The 19,545-nt window shown below is 44.4% G+C and overlaps 1 protein-coding gene across 1 annotated transcript in view; it reads right to left on the reverse strand.

Annotated features, from left to right (window-relative positions):
- Nucleotides 1-19,545, reverse strand: part of TES (testin LIM domain protein) — a gene marked incomplete in the record, with an annotated part of 95,542 nt that overhangs the window by 74,789 nt on the left and 1,208 nt on the right.

Below are 19,545 nucleotides of genomic sequence, written 5' to 3' on the forward strand. Positions count from 1 at the left end.
CGGACTGCAGTTAAAGCTGTCCAGGTAGGAAACTTGAAAGTGTCCGATTACGGATACACTAAAAAATTAGTCTGACACAGGTTACAGTGGCCTGAAACCATTACTACTTCAAGCTCAAACCCAGGCAAACAACTAAATGCACAGATGAAATACACACCATCAGTTATACCTACCAGAGGATTTGTATTTCTGACTACCCAGTCCTAAGATTTACACAGCCTCACATCACAGCTCCATTTTGCAGGACAGGAGACCTGATTTTTCTCTACTGCAGTTAACCCTGAGGGCTCTTTCACATTGGCGACTAGGGGAGCAGCAAAAACTGTGGGCTGGGCCATGGTTTCACCACCCCTGCAGTTGTAACATTACAGCCTGATGGGGCTGTACACCTGTTGCAGCTGTGACGCATTGCCTTGCAGCCACAGCAATATGAACTCAGCTGCAGAGATTGACAGGTGGCACTTGCTCATTAAGACCACACTGCAACCGTGAGCCAAATGCATAGCATGTAGTCGCATCGTGGTCCTGCCATGTAAAGTTGATGTTGTCTAATTGGGGGGGGGTTTTCACACCTGTCAGGAGGCAGCAGTAGCACCTCCTAAACACCTGTCAGCTGCTGCTAGACCACCATCACAGACCTTGTCCCTCCCTCCTCCTACTACCATGCTTATTGCATTACAACTGATTGGCTTCTTGTGCTTCCCCTCCCTCTCTCGTGCAGATACCAAGTCAACATTATTTGTGTTTTATACCTGCCTGGAGTTCAGCTTAAAGAACCCTGCATTGTGATTTATCAGCACCTGCACACTGCATGTAACCCAGGAGCAAATGTTCTGTGCCATTGTGGGCAAATGTCCTTCTAGTAAGGAGAGCTCAGAAATGGCAGCTTTTTTCTTACAGCACATCTGTAATATGTTCAAGTCTACCACCTAAAGAGGAACTGCAGTCTGCTCACATAATTTGTAATAACATCTTTGCCATTCGGAAGCTTCCCACCAACCACTTTGCATATTATTTTATATAGATTGTGATTCTGTACTTGCCAAATATGCTGCAGAAATCTCCCTCCACTGAGTCTGGCTGCAACCATTTTAACTGTGGGCACCTGAAGCTGCTGTCTGTTCACTTCCTGGATTTACACAGACACACCTGATTGGCCCTCTTATGACAAGAGCGAGAGAGCATAAGCCTGGTCTTTTTTTTTTTTTTTTTTAGAAAGAAGAAAGGAAAGAAAGGCTGCAAATATTACAGAGTACAGACCACTATATCAAAATATTAATTTATTAGTCAAAAGGTAGTACAATCTAAAATCATGGTGCTGTATTTCAGCCACCAAGCGAGGAAACAGTCTGCTTAGAAAAGCAAAATATGCATGCTAGCTGTGTCAATGACACTCAAACACATAACATTGAACAAAAATACTAAAAAACAAAACATCTGGACGCCAAATCAATTGACAAAGAGAACACCTCAACGACAATTGCCGTATGAATTGGGTATCAGTGTGTCTAGGAGGTGCACCAATATGTCAACCCCTTGGAGGCTTGAGCTAAAGTAGAGGGGGGAGCTGGGAAGGGAATATGGGGCCAGAGCCAGAAGTGGAATGTAATGGCAATTACTGTAGTCAGATGCAGATGTCCCAGTTCATTGAGTAAAAAAGCAAAAAAAAAAACTCACGAGAGTTAAGCCTTATACACACACGCTTAATTTTTTTGTGGCATGCTAGTCTCATGTCCAAAGTGAAGAGGTTACTCACAATACGAAAATTTTCGTACGACAGAATACAATGTCCGAAATGACGTAATGTGTTGAATAGTTTTGTATGTATTCTTTTATTTCTGAGCATGCGTAGTCTTGCTCTTATGATTTTTTTCCATACGAAAATCGTACTGATGAAACGAAAATTGGATGTTGAGTTCACATCCGACAAATTTTATAGTCTGCACATCCAGCTTTTATCTGACGAAAAAGCACCGTACCAAGAACCCGAAAAGCGACAAACAGGGCGTCGTACAAATTTTTCCATCCGATTTTTGTATCGTGTGTATGAACCTTTAGACAGAGAGCTGTGCATGATGTTGTGGATACTGAAATCCTGATTTTCTTGGAATAAGTTAGTCATGGACTGGTGAGGGGGAAAAAAAAAAAAAGCCCCGAGTACATTATTCAGGTTCTGGGGACATGGTATTAGACGTCCTCTCTGGCTAGGATAGGAAACCTGAGAGTAACAGTCTGTGGCTCTTCAGAGGGCGGCACCCATAGGTCAGGAGGGTCTCTAAAGCAGGGGCTGCTATGAAAATCATGCACATATCAGTCATCAATGGATGGAAGTGCTGTGGATCAACCAGGAGAATAAGGGTAAATGGTGTGGGAGTCTGAGGGACTGAGTGTGGGGACTTGTGAAGAAACCTCAGGTTGAATACAATCTCAGATGGGTGCATCCATATATACACGGTACGTTACCATTCCCCCTTGAATCCTCAGTCCATGTCCGTGAGCCAACCTTTTCCCAAGGAATGGATCTTACACCCATGTCAGTCCCATCTGGGACTTTGCGGTCAAGGCATTCCAATGGGATGTTGGCTTGGCAAGTATCGCCAATAGCCGTCACTTCCCTCTAGGCATCCCGATACTACGCATGTACACTAGCCAAGCCAGCGGCCAAGTAAACACAACAGGCCCCTCTCCGAATCCCATTGTGTCCTTGCCAACACTGCAGGGAATGAGGTTGTCAGGGCAGGGATGACATCAACGCATTTCGCTGTGAGGTTGTGTAGCTTCGTCTGGACATCGGGTGGCTATCCGAGGGTCCCTTTCAATGCATCTTCAACTCAGATAGCACCACCCCTATTCAATTTAAAACGAGCCTACTGTATTATATCGTACTTTGATCATGTTAAAAGGAAATGTTAATTATGATGATAAAATTCATATTTCATTTTCATGCAAAGTTCTGGGTGTAATGACTTCATAGATGGTTTGGATCTTGTATTTGCTGCAGAGGCATGTTAAGACAGTTGCTAACATTCTATTAACAGAGCTATATATAGAATAGATCCTTTAAAAAGAGATCATATCCAACCACTATCTGCTAGTTATATCTTTATTTGAAAGCTTTGTTCACCCAGAGCATCATTAATTGTGTCAGTCCTATCCGCATGGAGGTATACCTGGCAGTGTCCCCATGGGAACATACCCTTGTTTCTTGGGTATTCTGATAGCCAGGAGGTTCCCAGTGTCTTGGAAAACTGAGCTGATCAGGGTATAACCTAGGTTCTTAGCTCTCCTAGCTACCATCTTTGAGCTGGGCCCACCATGTTTGCTAGACCTGGTGTATTTGTTTCCCCTTCTTGGGGAAGAAGTATTTTTTCTATATATGCTTTGAGGCTAGATGACAAACCCATATTGGTATGAGTAGACTGGACATACTGCTACAATTCATGCCTTGTCCTTTATACATTCGCACGTGTGTGTGTGTGTGTGTGTGTGTGTGTGTGTGTGTGTGTGTGTTAAGACTGCAGAGAAGCCTGGGCATACAGCCAAGACAGCTGATTGGAGAAAAGGCACACATCCTCTCTCCTCATAGGTAGAGAGCTCAGCTCTGTTCTTTGTATAGTTCATAGCTCTTCTAATCTATTTAGACATCCTCCCCAACACAACTCTGGCTGCTTTTTATCATATGTGACAGAGAACTTGTCAGGCTGATAACAGAGGAACAGAGCAGGAGACAGCTACAGGACACAGGACTCTAAAAGGGAGATACCAAAACACTGCTGATACAGTATCTCACAAAAGTGAGTATACCCCTCACATTTTTGTAAATATTTTATTATATCTTTTCATGTGACAACACTGAAGAAATGACACTTTGCTACAATGTAAAGTAGTGAGAGTACAGCTTGTATAACCGTGTAAATTTGCCGTCCTCTCAAAATAACCCAACACAGCCATTAATGTCTAAACCGCTGGCAACAAAAGTGAGTACACCCCTAAGTGAAAATGTCCAAATTGGGCCCAAATATTGTGTGGGCACCATTATTTTCCAGCACTGCCTTAACCCTCTTGGGCATGGAGTTCACCAGAGCTTCACAAGTTACCACTGGAGTCCTCTTCCACTCCTCCATGATGACATCACAGAACTGGTGGATGTTAGAGACCTTGCACTCCTCCACCTTCCATTTGAGGATGCCCCACAGATGCTCAATAGGGTTTAGGTCTGGAGACATACTTGGCCAGTCCATCACCTTTACCCTCAGCTTCTTTAGCAAGGCAGTGGTTGTCTTAGTTATCATTTGGAATACTGCCCTGTAGCCCAGTCTCCGAAGAGAGGGGATCATGCTCTGCTTCAACATGTCACAGTACCCGTTGGCATTCATGGTTCCCTCAATGAACTGTAGCTCCCCAGTGCTGGCAGCACTCATGCAGCCCCAGACCATGACACTCCCACCACCATGCTTGACTGTAGGCAAGACACACTTGTCTTTGTACTCCTCACCTGGCCGCCGCCACACACGCTTGACACCATCTCAACCAAATAAGTTTATCTTGGTCTCATCAGACCACAGGACATGGTTCCAGTAATCCATGTCCTTAGTCTGCTTGTCTTCAGCAAACTGTTTGCAGGCTTTCTTGTGCATCATCTTTAGAAGCAGCTTCATTCTGGGACGACAGCCATGCAGACCAATTTGATGCAGTGTGCGGCGTATGGTCTGAGCAATGACAGGCTAACCCCTTCAACGTCTGGAGCAATGCTGGCAGCACTCATACGTCTATTTCCCAAAGACAACCTCTAGATATGACGCTGAGCATGTGCACTCAACTTCTTTGGTCAACCATGGCGAGGCCTGTTCAGAGTGGAACCTGTCCTGTTAAACCGCTATATGGTCTTGGCCACCATGCTGCAGTTCAGTTTCAGGGTCTTGGCAATCTTCTTATAGCCTAGGCCATCTTTATGTAGAGCAACAATTCTTTTTTTCAGATCCTCAGAGAGTTCTTTGCCATGAGATGCCATGTTGAACTTCCAGTGACCAGTATGAGAGAGTGAGAGTGATAACACCAAATTTAACACACCTGCTCCCCAGTCACACCTGAGACCTTGTAACACTAACGAGTCACATGACACCGGGGAGGGAAAATGGCTAATTGGGCCCGATTTGGACATTTCCACTTAGGAGTGTACTCACCTTTGTTGCCAGAGGTTTAGACATTAATGGCTGTGTGTTGAGGTATTTTGAGAGGACAGCAAATTTACACTGTTATACAAGCTGTACACTCATTACTTTACATTTTTAGCAAAGTGTCATTTCTTCAGTATTGTCACATGAAAAGATATAATAAAATATTTACAAAAATGTGAGGGGTGTACTCACTTTTGTGAGAAACTGTATGTGCCCAGCTCAAATTTCATGAATCGGGTTTACATCCACTTTAAGAATGGATGTGCACCCCAGACGTAGATAGTTTGCATCTAGGGTGCACATCCAGACAGCGTTAGAATCTTATTTGTACAGGCTTCGAATCTGGCTGATTGGTAACACCTGGCAGTACCCGCTTCAGAAATACATTGATCTAGTTGCCATACAGCCCTAATCAGCTATGTGCATGAGCCCTATAATGAGAGAATGAAGATTTCACACACTTAACGGATTAGTGAGCATATGCTGTATATACAGTATATCTGGAACAGTTGGTAAGGTGCATGAAAATTCTGTGCTTGATGTTCCACGAGGGAAGACTATGCTATAGCTTTGATCAATTTAACTTGGGATTCACAAACCAACAAAAGTTTTGTTCCTTACATCAAGGTGTGCTTGGACTGTTTAGCCAAATTTCTTGCAATTTAATACAATAAACCTTGGACCTTATATCCAGCTCCATAAACAAAAGCTTTTTTACTCACATAGCCGTTATCACAGTTGCTCCCTGAAGGCCAAAGCTGCCTGTTGCCACCCTCCCCCTGGATTAAAAGACCACTACGTTTTAAGTAGCTTACAAAAAGCACACACACACACATCTCTTAGTAATACAACATTCTTTCACAGCTAAAAGGGTTTTTCTTTCCACTGTTGGATATAGTAGTGGGAAGTTAGACCCCTTGTCTGCATTTAGACCCCTTTCACACTGGGGCGGTTTGCAGGCGGTATTGCGCTAAAAATACCGCCTGCAAACCGCCCCTAAACAGCCTCCGCTGTTTGTTCAGTGTGAAAGCCCGAGGGCTTTCACACTGAAGCGGTGCGCAGGCAGGACGGTGAAAAAAGTCCTGCAAACCGCTTTTTTGGAGCGGTGAAGGAGCGGTGTATTCACCGCTCCTGCCCATTGAAATTAATGGGACAGCGCGGCTATACCGCGGCTATAGCCGTGCTGTACGAGGGATTTTAACCCTTTTTCGGCCGCCAGCAGGGGTTAAAACCGCCCCGCTAGCGGCCGAATACCGCTGCAAGAACGATGCTACAGCAGCGCTAAAAATAGCACTGTTGTACCGCCGACGCCCCCACCGCCCCAGTGTGAAAGGGGCCTTATTATCTGTTCCGCATTGGAGATCTTCATTATTTTAGTCCATGTTGCCAAAGCAGAAAGTAAAGAAAATGTAACCAAAATTGCCATTTTATAATCTTGCTAAAAAAAAAAAAGTGTTTTTTTTTTTTTTTTTTAAAAAAACAAAAGGGTGGGAAATCCCATTACTTAGGGGTCATCCCTTACATCACAGGGACATAAGTTGAGGGAACATCTTTTACATAGGACCACAAACTGCAGTAGAAAATTCAACTGATGTTTTAACCTTTCCATACCATGCCCCAAAATAAAACATTTTGGTGGAGATACATTTTAAATTCCCAACTCCAAACTCTTGAGCCACAACCTTTTAATACTACTTTTCCTGTTGGTAGTTGGGACAAAATTATCAATGTTATGCATTCTTTTAGAATTCCCAGTAATACTGCTAGTATACTTCCATGACAGCTTTGCCTTGATCGATTGTCCCAACTACCAGCAGGGATAGACATCTCCTCAGTGTTTCCAAAGAACAAAGCTACTGGTATAAACAAAATATCATAACACATTAGGGGCCTGTGTCAAACAAGATTTGGATTCCTATACATCTATGGGAATCAAGTCTGGAAATGCAAAACCCACCTGAATAAGGTCAAATGCGGCTCAAAAGGAGGTCAGCTGTACCTTTCAATTAATACTAAACAATGTCAAAAGCATCTCAAACTGATGCCAAACCAAAGCCATCAACAAAGCCCCAAAGTTTGCTGACACAGGACCTCACTGTAAGTAGGTAATTATCTGGTTGCTTTGCGATTTCTAAATGAAAAATGCCAAAAAAAAAAAAAAAAAAAAAAAGTTATTCTAGCTTTCCCGATTCATCTTTTACAACAGAAACTTCATCCTAGACTTACCACCAGCTTCTCTTAAGCAAAAGTTTTGTTAAAAGCTACCACAGTGCCTGGCAAATCTTTCATGTATTGGTTTAAAAATGCTATGAAGTGCTATAATAGATGGATATGTTCTCCAGCAGGCCAGTGCTGATCTTGCTCCATCATCCCTGGATGCCTTCTTCACTACGTATAGTAACAGACTGGATCCTGATTTGAGTGCTACTAATCAGTCTGAAGCCAATTATGCTCAGTATGTCTTAGCACAAAGGATTTCAGCTGATCTCCAGCTTTTAGTGGGAGTTTTAATAGTTTGCAAACGGTCCAAAAACGAACGATTACCTTCACTACTATATGAGCCTGCTGTATGTAGGCTCAGTTACATACAGTATGCAACTCTGTTCTAGCATTGAGACGAGAACTTCCTGTTTCATGCCTAGAAAAAAAAAAAAAAAAAATTTTGGGCTAAGCACTAGCCAATCATGCACAGGGAGCTCCATTTAGCTTTGTATGCATTCACAGAACGCTCCCTGTGAATGGCCGAGCAGTGCACACATCTAGAATTGAAGGTAATAATGCATTTGGACCAGCTTGATCCAAACCTAACTATTTAAACTTTACTAAATGCTGGTGACCAGCTATAAAGAATAAAGAATATATGGAGAGAGTTTATATCAGCAATTACAGCACTACTACAGCCACACACATTACAAGCATGAAGTGATGATATACAGTAGAGGTTCAATATGTACTAATAATAAAGCTGCGGCCACCTTTGCAATCTTCCTGCATGCCAGGGACAAAACCAGGTCCAAAGATTTGCCCTGGTAACATCTAAAATTTTCCCGAATTTCAACACTGGTCAATACATTTCTTGTAATGCCACTGTTTCCCACTCTCCATTTTTAGCATTCTATTTTTGTAATCCACTTGACAGTGGTATTCAGTAATATTAAATGTCACAGCCATTAAAAAGCAGTATCATGACTTGTACACAAAACATTCTTAACTACTTCAATACTGGGCACTTATACCCCCTTCCTGGCCAGACCAATTTTCAGCTTTCAGTGCTCACACTTTGACAATTACTCAGGTCATGCAACACTGTACCCAAATGAAATTTGCACCCTTCCCCCCCCCCCCCCCCCACACACACACGCACACGCACACGCACACAACAGAGCTTTCTTCTGGTGGTATTTAATCACTAGTGGGTTTTATTCATTTATTTTTATTGCACAAAAAAAAAAAAAAAAAAAAAAATAGAGGACCGACAATTGTGAAAAAAAATGCCTTAGTTTCTGTCATAAAATTTTGCCAATTAATAATTTTTATTCATAAATTTTGGCCAAAATTTAGACTGCTACAAATCTTTGGTAAAAATAACCCAAAATTAGTGTACCGTATTTATCGGCGTATAACACGCACTTCGTGGAAAATCGTGGGTGCGTGTTATACGCCGATCCCCTGCCGATTGTGAGCCTTTTGGCCGCTCGGCCATTCTCGGCGGCTCTCGCAGTCCCGCATGAGAAGCCGAGAATGGTCGAAAGCCGACAGGAGGGGCCCAGATCCGCCGAGGATGGCCGGGAGCGCCCGAGAACGGCTGCGCCATTTTTAAAAGCCAAACGACACAGGGCAAGGCAGATGGACACTGACAAGGCTGCAATGAGGGACAAGGTACAGATGGACACTGACATGGCTGCAATGGGGGACAATGCTACAGATGGACACTGATGAGGCTGCAATGGGGACAAGGCTACAGATGGACACTGATGAGGCTGCATTGATGGGCATTTAAATGTAAGTTTTTTTCTTAAACTTCCATCCTAAAAGTTTTTTTCCTTGAAAATCCCTCCTAAACTTGGGGTGCGTGTTATACGCCGATAAATACAGTATATTATTTGGCCTTTGTGAAAGTTAGAGAGCCCACAAGCTATGGTGCCAATCTCTGAAAATTGATCACACATTATGTACTGAAGGCCCATCTCATTTCTTGAGACAATAACAAGTCAGGAAAGTACAAATAACCTGCCCTCCCCCCCAAATGACCCCATTTTGAAAGGTAAACATTCCAAAAAAGGTATTAGGTAAGTAGCATGGTGAGTTTTTTTTAACCCTTTCATGACTAAGCCTATTTTTGAAATTTGGTGTTTACAAGTTAAAATCCGTATTTTTTTGCTAGAAAATTACTTAGAGCCCCCCAACATTATATATATTTTTTTAGCAGAGAATCTAGAGAATAAAATGGAGATCATTGCAATATTTTATATCGCACGGTAGTTGTGCAGTGGTGTTTTAAATGCAAATTTTGGGGAAAAAGGGACACTTTCATGAATTTAAAAAAAAAAACAATTAGTAAAGTTACCAATTTTTTTGTATAATGTGAAAGATGATGTTATGCCGAGTAAATAGATACCAAACATGTCACGCTTTATAATTGTATGCACTCGTGGAATGGCGACAAACTACGGTACTTTAGAGTTTCCATAGGCGACTATTTAAATTTTTTTTACGGTTACCAGGTTAGAGAGTTACAGAGGAGGTCTAGTGCTAGAATTATTGCTCTCGCTTTGACGATCGCAGCGATATCTCACATGTGTGATTTGAACACCATTTACATATGCGGGCACGACTTCCGTATGCGTTTTCTTTGCTGCGCGAGCACGGGGGCGCAAAAAAAAAAAAAAAAAAAAAAAAAAAAAAAAAAAAAAAAACCACACACGTTTTCTTATTTATTTTTATATTTAGAAATGGTGTTAAAAAAAAAAAAAAGTCATTAAAACAGGTTATTTCTCTCACAGAGCATATGCATACAACAAATTACCCCAAAATTCATTCTGCCACTCCTGAGTATGGCGCGTGAGAGACTTTTACACAGCCTGGCCACGTACAGAGGGCCAACATTGAAGTAGCACCATCAGGCGTTCTAGGAGCATAAATTACCTAGGTACATAGTAAGTGAGGTTGAAAAAAGACACAAGTCCAACCTATGTGTGATTATAGGTCAGTATTACATTGTACATCCCTTTATGTTGCGGTCGTTCAGGTGCTTATCTAATAGTTTTTTGAAACCATCGATGCTCCCCGCTGAGACCACCGTCTGTGGAAGGGAATTCCACATCCTTGCCGCTCTTACAGTAAAGAACCCTCTACGCAGTTTAAGGTTAAACCTCTTTTCTTCTAATTTTAAATGAGTGTCTTATTAAACTCCCTTCCGAGAAAAAGTTTTATCCCTATTGTGGGGTCACCAGTACGGTATTTGCAAATTGAAACCATATCCCCTCTCAAGCGTCTCTTCTCCAGAGGGAATAAGTTCAGTGCTTGCAACCTTTCTTTAGAACTAATATCCTCCAGACCCTTTATTAGCTTTGTTGCCCTTCTTTGGACTCTCTCCATTTCCAGTACATCTTTCCTGAGGACTGGTGCCCAGAACTGGACAGCATACTCCAGGTGTGGCCGGACCAGAGTCTTGTAGAGCGGGAGAATTATCTTTTTATCTCTGGAGTTGATCCCTTTTTTTAATGCATGCCAATATTCTGTTTGCTTTGTTAGCAGCAGCTTGGCATTGCTGAGCCTATCTACTAGGACACCCAGGTCCTTTTCCTTCTATTACATATATAATTTCCTGGCAATCATTTTTTGAAGGCCCTTCATATTTCTAACACATAGCATGTGCATACCAAGAATTAGAATCCAAAATAAAAATTATATTGCAGAAAGGGTAAAAAAACAAATGTATTACCTGTGCTTTTAGTAGTGTCCACAGAGGAGAGCACTGGTCCAGGCAGCAGGCAGGGATGTGCTTAGCAACAGCAATAGTAATTATCCGGGCAGAAGGCAGGAATATTGTCTATAGTCAGCACAAGGATACTGTCAGCACAGCCAAAGCATTTGCCCTGGTACACCATTACCTGCAGACACTCATTATTGTACCGCTCTCCAGCCCTTCATAAAACATACTGCCTCTTGCTACTGCTAATTATTTGCATAGTCCAGGTAGCAAGCAGAGGTGTAGTCCGTTCATGCAACAAGCAGAGGCATGATGGCAGTAAGTCAGCAGCAGGCTGAGGGTGGCAATCAGGCAAGAACTGTGCAGGGGTAGAGGCTTCACCCACCCAAAAGTTGGGAGGGATACTGGGGACAATGGTAGCTGGTATCTGTTTGAAATCCTCTTTTGCTGCACATGGGACATTTTCTTTGCCGTCTTCGGCCTGCTTCAGATGGTGGAATGTTGTACGGGAAGTGGCGCTCATGAAGTCGGCTAACAGCATCAGAGCAAAGGTCTTCTGGGGGGGGGGGGGGGGGGGGTCCTTTGTTGATAGATGAGGGGCATGACAACTTTGATGAATTTTAGGAAGGGGGCGGGGCTTTCCATGGATTTGGTGTAGACTATGTAGGAATTATAAATGGCCGAATGGATGAGATAAGTTGCTACCTTTTTGCACCAGAAATGGGACCTCCTTACTGACAGGTAGGGCTGAATCATTTGATCATTGAAATGCACGCACCCCCCCATGTAGAGATTGTAATCTTGGACACATGTTCAATGGGACCTCATCTTCTTTGACCCTCAATTGTAGCGTCATCATGGATGATGGGCATCATGTGCTCGTGCCTGTTGCCTTCCACCTCAAGGCCAGCACTTCAGTGCATCTCAATGTTGCCCCCCCCCTCCCCTTCGCAGCTTTTTGTTTATTATGGATTGTGGGAAGCCCTTCCTATACTTTCTGGAGGTTCTGCAGGCCAGGGTTTTTGCGATGTGTAAGTGTTTGAAAAGGGGCAGGCTGGTGTAGAAGTTATCAAGGTATACGCAATATCCTTTGTTCAGAAGTGGGTATGCCAGGTCTCATACAATTTTTCCAGTTGTGCCCATGTAGGCCGAGCAATCAGGGGGCTGGAGCTGGGAATCCCTTCCTTCGTATATGCAGAACGCATACAGATATCCTGTGACTCTCACAAAGCTTGTAAAATTTGACTCTGTATCTGGCCCTTTTGCTAGGAATGTATGGTTTTATTCCTAGCCGGCCTGAAAAGGGTACCAGGGACTCATCTACACGTATATGCTGATCGGGGACATTGAGTTCTGCAAATTGTGGGGAAAAGAAATTTATGAGTGGGCGAATTTTACATAACTTACCGTAATTTGGATGACTGCGAAGAGGGCATTGGGTGTTGTCGCTGAAATGAAGGAATCGCATAAGCATCTCGTATCTGGACCTGGACATTACGGCAGAATAAATGGGCGTGTGGTGGACCAATAGGCATATCCTTCATTTTTTTTTTTTGTAAGCCCCATGTTTATGGTGAGGCCCATAAACGGACAGCATATGATGATTGGGGGTTGTTGACAATATACTGATGGGCATATAAATTGGTCTAGTCCACAATGAATTGCAACAAAGTGTCGGGCAAAAACATATAAAAGCAATCAATCTCTGAAATGTTGGGTGTTGGTCTGCACACCTGGCTGTGCTGTGAAAGGGGGAATAATTGGTGATTGAGTCGGAAGGCAGCCATGTTGGGTTGGCAAGACCATCTGGCATGTATGTAGTGGCCCTGGCTCTTGGGGGACATGACACTCTAGTAGTTGGATTTGAATATCCTGTGCTTGGGTGTGACGTGGCAGCACTGGTAATGAGCCTGAGCATTTGTTCCCAAGGCCTATCGCTGGTGGCAGCACTGGTACTGGGCATTTGTTCCCAGGGCCCATCGCTGGCGGCAGCACTGGGCCTGTGAATATAATTCTGGTTACTGGTGGCTGCCTGGTTTCCAGAGCTCCATGCCCTTTTAGGAGGGACCCATTCTTCCTCCGAATCATTTGCGATCCACTACTCTCGATTGGTTCAAATCCTGAATTTGATTTGGAATTGGAATCTGATAAGAACTCCCTGCTGCGATCATCAGTCATGGAGAGGCCTCCTTGCTGCTGTATACTCTTTTGGACATGACGCTGATGGCTGTATAACAGGTGACAGATGGGTGGCAGGTGACGGTCACTGATGGGCTGTGCTATGGGTGGCAGGTGACGTTCACCGATAGGTGACAATGTGATGGACGATGGTCACTGATGGGTGACAGGCCATGGACAGTGACGGTCGACGGTCACTGATGGCAGTCTCTTATGTGACAAGTGCACTTTATGGGGTGACTGCGGTGACAATGGGTGGGGTGGGTGGGGGGCGCGATGTGCTTGATGCAGACACTACAGAACACAGATTATTCACTCTCCTCCCTCTTTTTCCTCTCTTATCATTTGAAGCCCACTGTATACGTCTATTCTCTCCTACTTCCCTAAGAATTGCTGTGATCTACCGGCCCCCTGGACCATTATCAACTTTCCTTGAGGAGTTTTCTGCCTGGCTACCCTACTTCCTCTCTTCAGAAATTCCCACAATCCTCGGTGATTTCAACATCCCTGCTAATACAAACACTCCCGCTACTTCTAAACTTCTTAGTCTAACTTCTTCATTTGACCTAAAACAATGGGTACAGGCTTCTACTCACTCTGATGGCAACACCCTTGACCTTGTATTCTCCTACCTATGCACTCCATGCAACTTCTCAAACAATCCTTTTCCTCTCTCCGACCATCACCTTATTAGTTTCTCCCTCCCCGTCTTCCACCACCTTTCCCTCCAATCGCCTAACCATCACCCGTAGAAATTTTCGCAACTTCAACTCCTCTATTCTGCTACTGACCACCTCTACTCTTCTGTCCTGCCCCAACCAAGCCACGTCCATCTACAATAAATCCCTGTCCTCCACCATGGACAAGCTCGCTCCCCTCACTACACGCAGAATCAGGCCTTGACCCCTACAACCGTGGCAAACAGATGACACTAAAATTCTCAAAAAACGTAGTCGCGCTCTTGAGCGTCTGTGGCACAAGACTAAGTCTCTCAAAGACTTCAACCAATACAAATCTGCCCTCCAAAAATACTATTCTCTCCTCCACACTGCCAAGCAAACCTATTTTACAGCTCTTATTAACACCTTCTCATCTAGTCCCCGTAAACTCTTCTCTACCTTCAACTCTCTACTTTGTCCTCCACCTACTGACTCACTGCCCAGGAGATTGCTAATCACTTCAAAAACAAGATTGATACAATCCACGATGAAACCTCCGCTCTACAGGTATCTCCCCCAGCTAAGACCCCATGTCAACAGGTACAACTGACACTCCCCCTATTCAAATCTGCTACTACAGACGGAGTTGCTAAACTCCTTTCTATCGCCCAACTAACCACCTGTCCCCTGGACCCTATTCCCTCTCATATGCTACGGTCGCCCTCCGATTCCATCCTACACTCTCTAACCCACATCTTCAATCTCTCCCTCACCTCTGGCGTCTTCCCCAATGCTCTAACACATGCACTGGTCACCCCCATACTTAAAAAGCCGTCCTTGGACCCTACCAATCTTAACTACCTACGCCCTATCTCCTTGCTCCCCTTTTCCTCTAAACTCCTTGAACGCCTGGTTTACAACCAACTGAGTGACCACCTCATTAAAAACAACCTTCTTGATCCCCTTCAATCTGGATTTCGCCCTCAACACTCCACAGAAACTGCTCTTTTAAAACTCACAAATGACCTACTAACTGCAAAAATCAACGGACACTATTCTGTACTCCTACTTCTGGATCTTTCAGCTGTCGGGGTCCCCCAAGGTTCTGTTCTTGGACCTTTTTTATTTTCAATCTACACCTCTTCCCTGGGTCAGCTGATAGCCTCTCACGGCTTTCAATATCATTTCTACGCTGACGACACACAAATCTATCTCTCCACCCCTCAACTCACTCCATCAGTCTCCTCACGCATCACTAACTTACTAACCGACACATCTGTATGGATGTCACACCACTTCCTCAAACTCAACTTGTCCAAAACCGAGCTTATAATAATATTTCCTACCTCACGTGCCTCTTCCCCTGACTTGTCTGTCAAGAGCAATGGCACAACCATCCACCCGTCCCCACATGTCAGGGTACTAGGTGTTATCCTGGATTCTGAACTCTCCTTTCGGCCCCACATCCAATCACTTTCCAAAGCTTGCCGCCTCAACATCTCTAAACTACGTCCCTTTCTAACCAACGAAACCACAAAGCTCCTGATTCACTCCCTGGTTATCTCTCGCCTCGACTACTGCAACTCCCTCCTCATTGGCCTACCTTTATATAGACTATCCCCCCTTCAGTCCATCATGAATGCTGCTGCCAGACTCATCCACCTTACAAATCGCTCAGTGTCTGCTACCCCGCTCTGCCAATCCCTCCATTGGCTGACACTCGCCCAACTAATTAAATTCAAAATACTAACAATAAGTTACAAAGCCATCTACAACTCTGCCCCCAGCTACATCACTAGCCTAGTCTCAAAATACCAACCTAATCGCCCTCTCCGTTCCTCCCAGGACCTCCTGCTCTCTAGCTCCCCCATTACCTACTCCCATATCCGCCTCCAGGACTTCTCCCGAGCCTCGCCCATCCTCTGGAATTCCCTACACCAATCTGTCAGACTGTCTCCCAAATTTATCCACATTTAGGCAATCCTTGAAAAAACTTTCCACTTCAGAGAAGCCTATCCTACCTCCATCCAACAACTGCATTAATTTTTTCCATTAGCTCATCCCCCACAGCTATTACCCTTTTGTATAACTTGACCCTCCCTCCTAGATTATAAGCTCTAACGAACAGGGCCCTCTGCTTCCTGTTGTATTGTACTTGTACTGTCCTCCCTAATGTTGTAAAGCGCTGCGTAAACTGTTGGCACTATATAAATCCTGTATAATAATAATAATAATAATAATCTGTAACTCACTGCTCCTGGCTCTTCTCTCCTCACACTGGAAACTGTGTGTGAGGAGGGAAGAGCCAGTAACAGTTACCGGTCTGTGTTTACATTTAGTGATTGGCTGTGAATGGATCACAGCCGATCACGTGGTAAACAGCCGCCGGCCAATGGCTGTTTACCTGCGTCGGTGACGAGCAGTGTTTCCGGGAACACGCCGCCCCCAACATGCACGCGTTCACGATCACGCGCATGCACCGCGTGAAAGGGGGAAGTACCATCTGTGATCGGCCATGACTTCATCACGGGCGATCACCTGGTAAACAGCCATGCCCAATGGCTGTTCAACCCCGTCGGTGACGAGCGGTGTCTTGGTGACACACCGCCACAGACAGTACAGGGGATCGTGCGCATGTCCTGTTTAAATGGACGGGCATCATCTGGGCGGGCGTCATAATGAGAGCCACACCACCCAGGCGTCATATGACGGTGGGCTGGCGGCAAGCGGTTAAAGAGACACTGTCACTTTTCCTGTTTAGTGCAAAATAACAGTGTCTCTTAATAATCTAGCCTACCCCCAAAAAGGTATACTTATTGATCCATGTGACCTGCTTCAAGTCCATCCTGGGTAAACACTGTCACATGGGAAAAGTTGCATACTCCCCATATTTGGGAACCCCACTTTATTAACGTGAGCACAGATTGGTGAGTATACCTTGTTGGTGGGGGCCTAACAATAGACATGGTCACTTTGCCCTGAATGGGCAATGTTACAGTGTCTTTAAATACAATGAGAATTAGCACTAGAAATTAATTATTCTGACAAATATGGGCTTCAATGCAGCACTGCTCTGGAAGCACTGTGTCCCCTTCAGCTAAAGATCGAGAAGGACACCAGGCTCAGGTTTTTACTGGTTTCAGCCTCTATTCTTAAGCCTAGGTACATACTGACAGCGAGAATAAAATTGTGCGAGTGGGGGGGAGGGGGATTTCAGGAGAAATCTGTGGGGGTTTCTTTCTGTACAGATGTCTATTGAAATCGCACCCCAAAGTCGCCAAAAGTTGTACAGAAACTACTTTTGGGAATCGATGCGGCGTCGCACCAATTCGGACAGTGACATTGCCGGCAATAGCCGCTGATTTGGAATGCAATTTGACATGTCAAGTCGCATGCCAAATTGCTGCAATGTGAACCAGGGCTTAAGAAGAAAAATCACCTTTGTAACATGTTACACCCATATTTAGGGTGTAACTATAATGCACCTGCTTACAGTGGGGGATCTTCTCTCAGCACCCGCTTTTAAAATGTCAGGCTCCTCTGCATTACAAATAGAATGAAAACTCAACAGGGAAAGTAGGATGCCAGTGGAATGGAAGAGTCATACTTCTTGCAGAGGTTTCACAAAAAGAGTCAATGAGGAGTTGTAAAAAAAAACTTTAGCTGGTTTATTTCTCAAGCACCTATTTGAATCTGGTATAACAGTTTCGGATGGACTGACCATGTAATATGGTGCTGTACCTGACCTCTAGAAAGCTGCTGTTCTCTGATCAGTCAAGCCAATTATTCTAACAACTGCAACTGTGTATGCCAAGAAATGACAGGTAAAGCACATTTCTGCTCAGTAACTTGAAGCGTTCTTGAGCAAGTGGCAAAGTGTGAACGGTGAAGATTTACAATTCTAGAGCTGGCCATACACATCGAAAATTTCAACCAGTTAATGATACACCATATACAATTTGAGCTGAGGGTGGCCCTGCTGGCATCCTCCTGCTTGACATACCTTGATCTGAAAACAGAAGGAGCCTGGAGGAAAATTATTGGCTGAACAGCGGCTGCCTCCAATCAGCTGCAATTACTGATCGGGCATCCTGACAGCACCACGTGTCAGCTGTCAGGATACAATAGCCGTCAGGAGAGATTAATCCATCTGTGCTGTTTAGTGTGGATGGATGAATCAATAGAAATATGACAGTGTATGGCCAGCAGGACTGAACAAGAGAAATATGAGAGTGTATGGCCAGCTTAAGGGCTCATGTACATTATAGTTTGAGTTTAGAAGCTTGTGGCGTTTTTTTTGCCAAAGTTCCTAAACTCAACTCCATAAAAGCCTGTGTTCATGCACACATAGGCTTTTACAAGAGTTTAGAAGCTGTTGTGGTTAGGGGAGGTTCAACCACCCCCAACCTCCCTCTCCTGAACGCGATAGGAAAGTTTTGACCGCCAGCAAAAAGCGTGGCGTGATTTTGCCGCATTGTCCTGCACTCGGCAGTCAACCTAGTCTGTGTGTACATGAAGCCTAACACTCACCAAGAAGGAACCTGTGCTTTCTTTCACAAGATACCATACTTTACCAGAAACTGATATTGCTTATGGTCAAATTTGGGAAACAATTTACACAGACTTACTGCTTATGATCACCTCTCACACTACTGTACTATAAACATGTTTTTGTGCCTTAAATGCCCAATACCAGTGCAGAGAAAGATTACTTTTCTCCTTCAGTACTATGTATGTATGTATTTTTTAATATTAATTAAAACGGGGAGGGGGGGCGCTGGTCATTGTCATTCGTTTATTTCACCTTAATGCATAGAACGGGGGGGGTTCAGCTGCTGACTTTTAATATAAGGACAAATAATTGTTCTGGGAGCCCGTGATGTCGGCACCCGAAGGCGGTCCCATACCTCGGCTCCGGATGCAGGCATCATTACTAAGAGAAACAGCCTGTTTCCCTTCGCGCACACGTGAGTCGCGCTACGCTTTCTGGATGGTCCCTGCTGTCTTCTGGGACCTGTGTGTCTCCCAGAAGACATGGGGGGGGGGGGCGGAAGGAGGATGGGCCGGACATTATGTAGTTCGCTGCACATTGTGTGGCAATCCTTCCCCCGGTTTTGACAGGTATCTGCTCTCCCTTGAAAGGTGCCAAATGTGGCACCGGAAGGGGGAGGGGGAATCCGATCAGCGGAAGTTCCATTTCTGGGTGGAACTCCGCTTTAGTTTCAAACATTTGCAGACTGGATCATTCACAGCCCAGCAGCACACAAACAAAGAGGGAGGATGCTAATGATGCCAACACCCTTGTAACCCTTATACTTAGCCAGATGATTGGAAATAAAAAAAAAAAAAAAAGTGCGCAACTTTAAAGTGTAAGTAAACCCGAACACTAAATCGCTACATCTACAGACATCCACGCTCTACCACTAACCTATTTAGTCCTATAAAGAAGAAATCAGTACACATACGGTTTATGAAGCTGACCTTACCCGACCCCACACTGAGCTGTCATCTGTGGCTTCTCTGTGTAGGCGGGTGCAGAGGACACATCCGACAACGGAAGCCCTGTAGTAACTTTATGAGTGACGTCACTTCCCATTCA

This window comes from Aquarana catesbeiana, linkage group LG03, assembly GCF_042186555.1.
Source record: "Aquarana catesbeiana isolate 2022-GZ linkage group LG03, ASM4218655v1, whole genome shotgun sequence".
Taxonomy (NCBI): Eukaryota; Metazoa; Chordata; class Amphibia; order Anura; family Ranidae; genus Aquarana; species Aquarana catesbeiana.